The following is a 5,940-nucleotide window of genomic DNA, read 5'->3' on the forward strand; positions in this document are numbered from 1 at the left end:
CCCATAGTCCTGGGGTTTATCCCCTAGACCACCGCTAGCTCATTACCTACCCCCATCAAGGTGAAGGGGATCATCACCATTTGGGAATCCTATTGCATGCTGGTGAATGATCTTCCCCTGCCAAACACCCCAGAGGTTGCTCCCAGGGTATTATGTAAACGTAGATGAAGGTAACTGTGGTTGCGTTTCCTTAACCCTATAAGTGCCGCAAACAAGGATGTTGAAATATACTGGAGGCACTGTTTCCGATTTTTTAGCGTGGCCAAAGTTCAGCCATCTTGGTTTGACAATTTTTGGACTTAAAGGCCTGTTTACACGATACATTAACACGTATGGGTTAATGTCAAAATGTATGAACGCGAGAATGAACGCCAAAATACACCGTGTAACCACCCAACTTGTGCGAATGCATTAACATAAAATAGAGCCTGTTCTAATTTGGTTCATACATTCGTGCATACTCTTTTCCGGTCCACCAAAATCATTCACGGAAACGTACATTAACTTGTGCGAGTTTATGTACCGTGTAACCAGGCCTTAAGTCTCCAACTGATATTTTGAGATAGTTATCTATTGTTCTGAAAATGCGCTACATTAAGTGAAAAAGGCTACAATAATTATTAGTATTTCGCCGGTGATTGTCATAGGATTTTTCTCGTCATTCGCGATACTTCTATTAATGTATACCCTCTGTGTCTGTTAGCCACTTTACTGTTGGGGTTATCCTCGAATATATACTTTGGTGCCATCTTTTTCACATTTCCACAGGCTATAATCAAATTAAATACCTGTATAGGTTCAGGGAAATGACTAGTTTACACTTGTAAAATTTCATTTTCAGCTGAGCTGTTTGTAGAACGTAACCGTGGTGATTGATATTAATTTTTTCCTGGGAAAAGATGTTTGAGACGTAACGTCGCGAAGCTTACCAATGAAGTAAGGATAAAAGGTTTACACTGTGCGTTTTATGGTTTATATAGGCTTTGGTCAAAGTAGGCGTGGCTAATCCTATCCAAGCACACCCCCATTCCTGCCACACTTCGCTCCACGGTCGGAACCAGTGGTGCCCCCTCCAATATTTATTTATTTAGTGGTGGTGCCCCCTCAACACAAAAACCGTGGAAAACACTTAATCGAGGGGGAAATTAATGGAAGCGTGCTACGGAGAAGGCCAATGGATGTGTTGTACTTGGGGCAGATAAAAAAATCGAATATTACGGAGGAGGATCCTCAAATCGGCCTCTCAATGTGTTGTTACTCTCCGAGCATCATAGATATTACAACTTCTTTGGCCGCGAGCCAATACATCGTCTAGGCTCGCGGCATCGCCGCGAACCTTATCTTCCCAGCCGAAAAGTGACAAGAGCCGATACATCGTCTTGGAGGTAGTTAATTGTTCAAATTAATAATTATGCAACAATTAAAGGCTTGGATAAAAATTAGGATTAATTATACAGTCAAAAATTGTTATAATATTAGTGAAAATAAAGAAGCAATATGTTGTGAGCTAAGAATTGACAAAGCAGAATTTATACTCGAAGATGCAACATTTTATAAAAATACATTTGGCATTTCTCGCCATTGCCACTCCTAGCATGTGGCACAAAAAGGGTTAATGTCCTCACCATAATGTTTACATAAGGTGGGTTTAATTCGCGAGAAACTTGCGACATCCCTAAGACACCACGCGAGTTGCACTACGAGATAAAGCCTCTATACTGTCTTTGCCAAGAATCATGTTGTGGATTTTATTGTACCGGGAAAAAATGAAAACCTTCGCCTCTCCGATGTTTTCATATCATGAAACTACGTTCATATAAATGTACACCAATAACTGCGTTATATACAAACACGTTAATCACCTTACGCGGTCGAACGATCACGACCACTACGAGATAAGTTTCTCGTTTCTAATTCACGACACACATAATATCCTCGGTAGTATAGTGGTCAGTATCCCCGCCTGTCACGCGGGAGACCGGGGTTCGATTCCCCGCCGGGGAGAATTTTTTTCTTATTTGGTTACAACTAACTGCTTTAATTGCTAAACAGATGTTACATTTACTTACGAAGGCTTCTAGTAATAGTTTTTTTTGCTATGATTGGCCAACATCAGACCTTACATAGAGGAAATTTATATTTACAATTGCATCAAATGTAATGATTAAATAATTCCTGTAGTATAGGTCATATATTGAAAAAAGTTGTTAGCCAACGTTTCGGTTTACTTTAAAACCTTCATCTTGACTTAGTTTATCACATATTTGTTTATTGGTGACAATAAACAAAAATTTGTAAAAAATATGCAATTTGGTGACAATAAACAAATATGTGCAAAACTAAGCCCGGATGAAGGTTTTAAAATAAACAGAAACATTGGCAAACAACTTTTTGCATCATATGACCTATACTCCGGGAATTAAATAATCATTAATTAAAAGAGGTCAAGACAAGAAAAGAAGAAAATCTAATTATCAAATACAATTACATCTAGGTTATTTTTATCAAAAATTCCCACCCTACATCTATCTACATCTACATAATACCCCGCAAGCCGCCTAAAGGGCGTTTGGCAGGGGGTGCCATTTATGGAATTATCACAACATATAAATGCATGAAAAAGTTGCACAATGTAAACATTTTAGGGGGAAAAAATTAAAGGTGGATTTTAAAAATTCTTGCTATAAATCGGCGGGGCAATATTTATCTATCAGCATTGAGATCGTGACACCCCTGCAAACGTGGGCAACACATAATCGAGGCAAAAATTAATGGAAGCGTTCTACGGCGAAGGCCAATGGATGTGTTATACTTGGGGCAAATAAAAAAAATCGAATATTCATCTACATCTACATAATACCCTGCGAGCCACCTCTAGGGTGTTTGGCATGGGATGATCAATCACCAGCATGCAGCATGCATTTGGACTTCCACATGCACACCACACCGTCCAAAAAACGTCCCGTATACTAACAAACTATACTACTATATGCTGTTAGAAACAATAGTTTAATTAAGAAGCATGCATTAATTTTTAAATATGTTAGTAGGCTACACCACAAGTCATGCAATCTATTTACGAGTTCTATTGCTGCCGTTATAATCTCTTATTGATCGTGGAAAAAATGACATTCGGAATCTGCCTGTTCTACAATCTATCTCTCTTATTTTATTTATATGATCTGATCTTCCGTAGTATGTTGGCGTCCGTAAGATATGGTTAACTTCGTCAGAAAGGACACTGCTCTTGAATAAGATCTACGGAAGAGGATCCTGTAATTGGCCTCTGAGTGTGTTGTCACTTTCCGCGCATTTAAAATTTTTGTAAAAGTCGCCACTCGCGTCTCTGACAGGCAAAGTGATCCGAGTTTCTCGGGGAAATAATGTATAACTAGGCGTATCAACCGTAATTTACATTCAGGATGATGTGATTTATCAACTTCATAACTCTTCAATGCTATTCCTCGCATTTACAAACATTGCAATGCAAAATATTGTAAAAAATGCGGATCGTATTGCACTCATCACCGCGCCGTGGACTGTTTTGAAAACCGATTAAAATGCAACTGAAGTGGCGACAGATATTAGCCTTCTGTGGTATGGTATTAGGCCTTCGCTATGTAGCCCCCTTGGACTAAAGGATAAAGAACATCATGGAACCAAAGCAAAGTTAATGGTACTTATCGAAGAAACTGGTACCATGTGAGAAAGCACTATTATAAATTTATTGCTATGAAATCTGGTGGACAGCATAGAATAAGATCCAAATAGTATATATTTCTTAAACGATATTCCAAATTAATGCATTATATTATGCATATGCATTTTGAGGTGCAATCTTATGAAATTCGAGTACTCACTACTCCAAGTTACAATATCATCCGATATATTGGACAGAGAAAAAAATTGAAGTTACGTGCTTTCCCAACCATTTAAACGCAGCACAATGTTCGAGGACCTCAAGATGGCCAGACCCGCAATTGTTTTAGTTTCGCTTGGACAGGGAACGTCAGCATTCCATTGTCGTTACCATTCATTCGTCGTTTCAAGATCTTGTACCATTCCACGGCTTGGTGGTAATGGTGACAGCTCCGCATATACCCTGGACACTGGAACAAAAGATCCGTCATGGAAGCAGGATGAATGAGGTCGGACAATGACGACGTGCCTATTTCAACAGATCAGAATCCGAAAGACCCGGCGGGCATTTTGGACTCGTGGAATTTTATTAATTTATTTTTATCACAGAAAGCACCACGCGCTCCGAGGGGACGAATTTGCTGACCGGCGTTGGATGAAATGCGATATGTTATAATTGCTCCGTTCTTTCTCTTGGGCCCTCCGCCGACATTAACACCCTGTCCTGTTAAATTTCCAACTCAGTCTGCTGAACAACGTCTGAGGCCATTTTCGCCGTCAAGGAATGGTAAGCATCATTATTAGGAATTTGAAAATGGAACATACTTGGTCTATTTTAATTGTTAATATTTTAAGCCTATTAATGAACATAGAAATTATAATAAGAGGTTTGTTCAATAAGTCTTTAGGAAAAGGTATTAAAAAAAATTACAATGGGTCATTTTTCTACATTTTTCTTTATAGTCTTCTTTCAGTCATATAAAAATGTTTAAGCATTTAAAGCCACCCAAAAAGTAGAATTGCTTGATACCCTCAAAATAGGCATTTGTTTGCGCGATACCTTCGTCCGCAAAATCATTTCTTCAAGTTATGAGGTTAGAAAGTCACTAGAGGCCAAATATGGTGATTTCTGTGAATTTTTTAATAATTGTAACTTTAATTCTGTAATGTTGGCTATTGAATCTGAACAGGTGAGCAACCGTACATTGTCTTGTTGATGGAGGTAATTTTTCTGTTTCAAATGAGGGCACTTTTCTTGATTTCTACCATCAACCGGTACAATAACGATGGATAATACTCTCTTTTTATCGTTTTTCCCTTTTTAAATTAATCGATGTAGATAATGCCGCATACATTCAAAATTATCGTTGCGATGACTTGAACGGCCCATTTCATCGCTTTTGCCTGCTTCGGAGCTCGTTCATCTTCAAAATTCCATTGTTTTCTCTATTACTGTGTCTCCGTAGTGCAGTGATGAATCCATGTTTCATCAAAAGTTTTGAATTGATGCGGAAAATCCTTAGAATTGCGAAGGAAAAGCGCCAAAACAGCCCTTGAGTTGACCACACCATTGAGTTTATTCTCCAATGTGAAAAACGCGGCTACAATCTTGTCGATATTTTTTTCACGCCCAAATTTTCGTGCAAAATTAAAGCAATTGTGCATTGTGATATGCCTGTGGCCTTACCTATACCTCGCACATTTATCTTCCATCACTTAAAATCGTGTCGTGGATTTTTTCAATCAATTTAGGGGGCAGACACTTCCACAGAGCTTCCGGAACAATGTTCATTTGTTCTATGTAAGGCCACGTTTTAACTCATTTACCAAATTGTAAATAGTTTCAAACTCAGGAACAGATCTTCCATAAGCTTCATTCAAATTATCTTTGATATCTTTCGGCTTTATCTAAGAGCCTACGTGGCGCAATCGGCTAGCGCGTTCGGCTGTTAACCGAGAGGTTGGTGGTTCGAGCCCACCCGGGGGCGAATGCTTTTTTTCTGGAGCAAGGTGTTTTCTTTCCGCCTGCAATTAAGTCCTCCAGGAAGGGTAAGGAGTTATTTTTCCCACTGCACTATGTGATGATTACTGGCCTATACCGGCTAATTAAATATTGATTGAATTCAATTCCTAGTTGTTTACTCTATGGTATGACTAACGTTAAAGTGTTTGGTGATTGATCATTCTCTTTGATAAACACTTCTTACCATCGCGGTTGGTAAAAAGGGAATTGAATTATTTATAATTTTTTTTCCGTAATTAGTAACGATCCAATTTTTAATGTAATAGCCCGCCAATTAA

The 5,940-nt window shown here is 38.6% G+C and overlaps 2 non-coding genes across 2 annotated transcripts; both read left to right on the forward strand.

The window, feature by feature from the left end:
- The first annotated feature begins 1,932 nt into the window (after positions 1-1,932).
- Positions 1,933-2,004, forward strand: Trnad-guc. The gene has a single exon. It is a non-coding gene; the product is annotated as a tRNA-Asp (tRNA).
- Positions 2,005-5,553: 3,549 nt separating this feature from the next.
- On the forward strand, positions 5,554-5,627 carry Trnan-guu. Its single transcript has one exon. It is a non-coding gene; the product is annotated as a tRNA-Asn (tRNA).
- The last annotated feature ends 313 nt before the right edge of the window (positions 5,628-5,940 follow it).

Source organism: Ischnura elegans, chromosome 8 (assembly GCF_921293095.1).
Source record: "Ischnura elegans chromosome 8, ioIscEleg1.1, whole genome shotgun sequence".
In the NCBI taxonomy this organism is placed as follows: domain Eukaryota; kingdom Metazoa; phylum Arthropoda; class Insecta; order Odonata; family Coenagrionidae; genus Ischnura; species Ischnura elegans.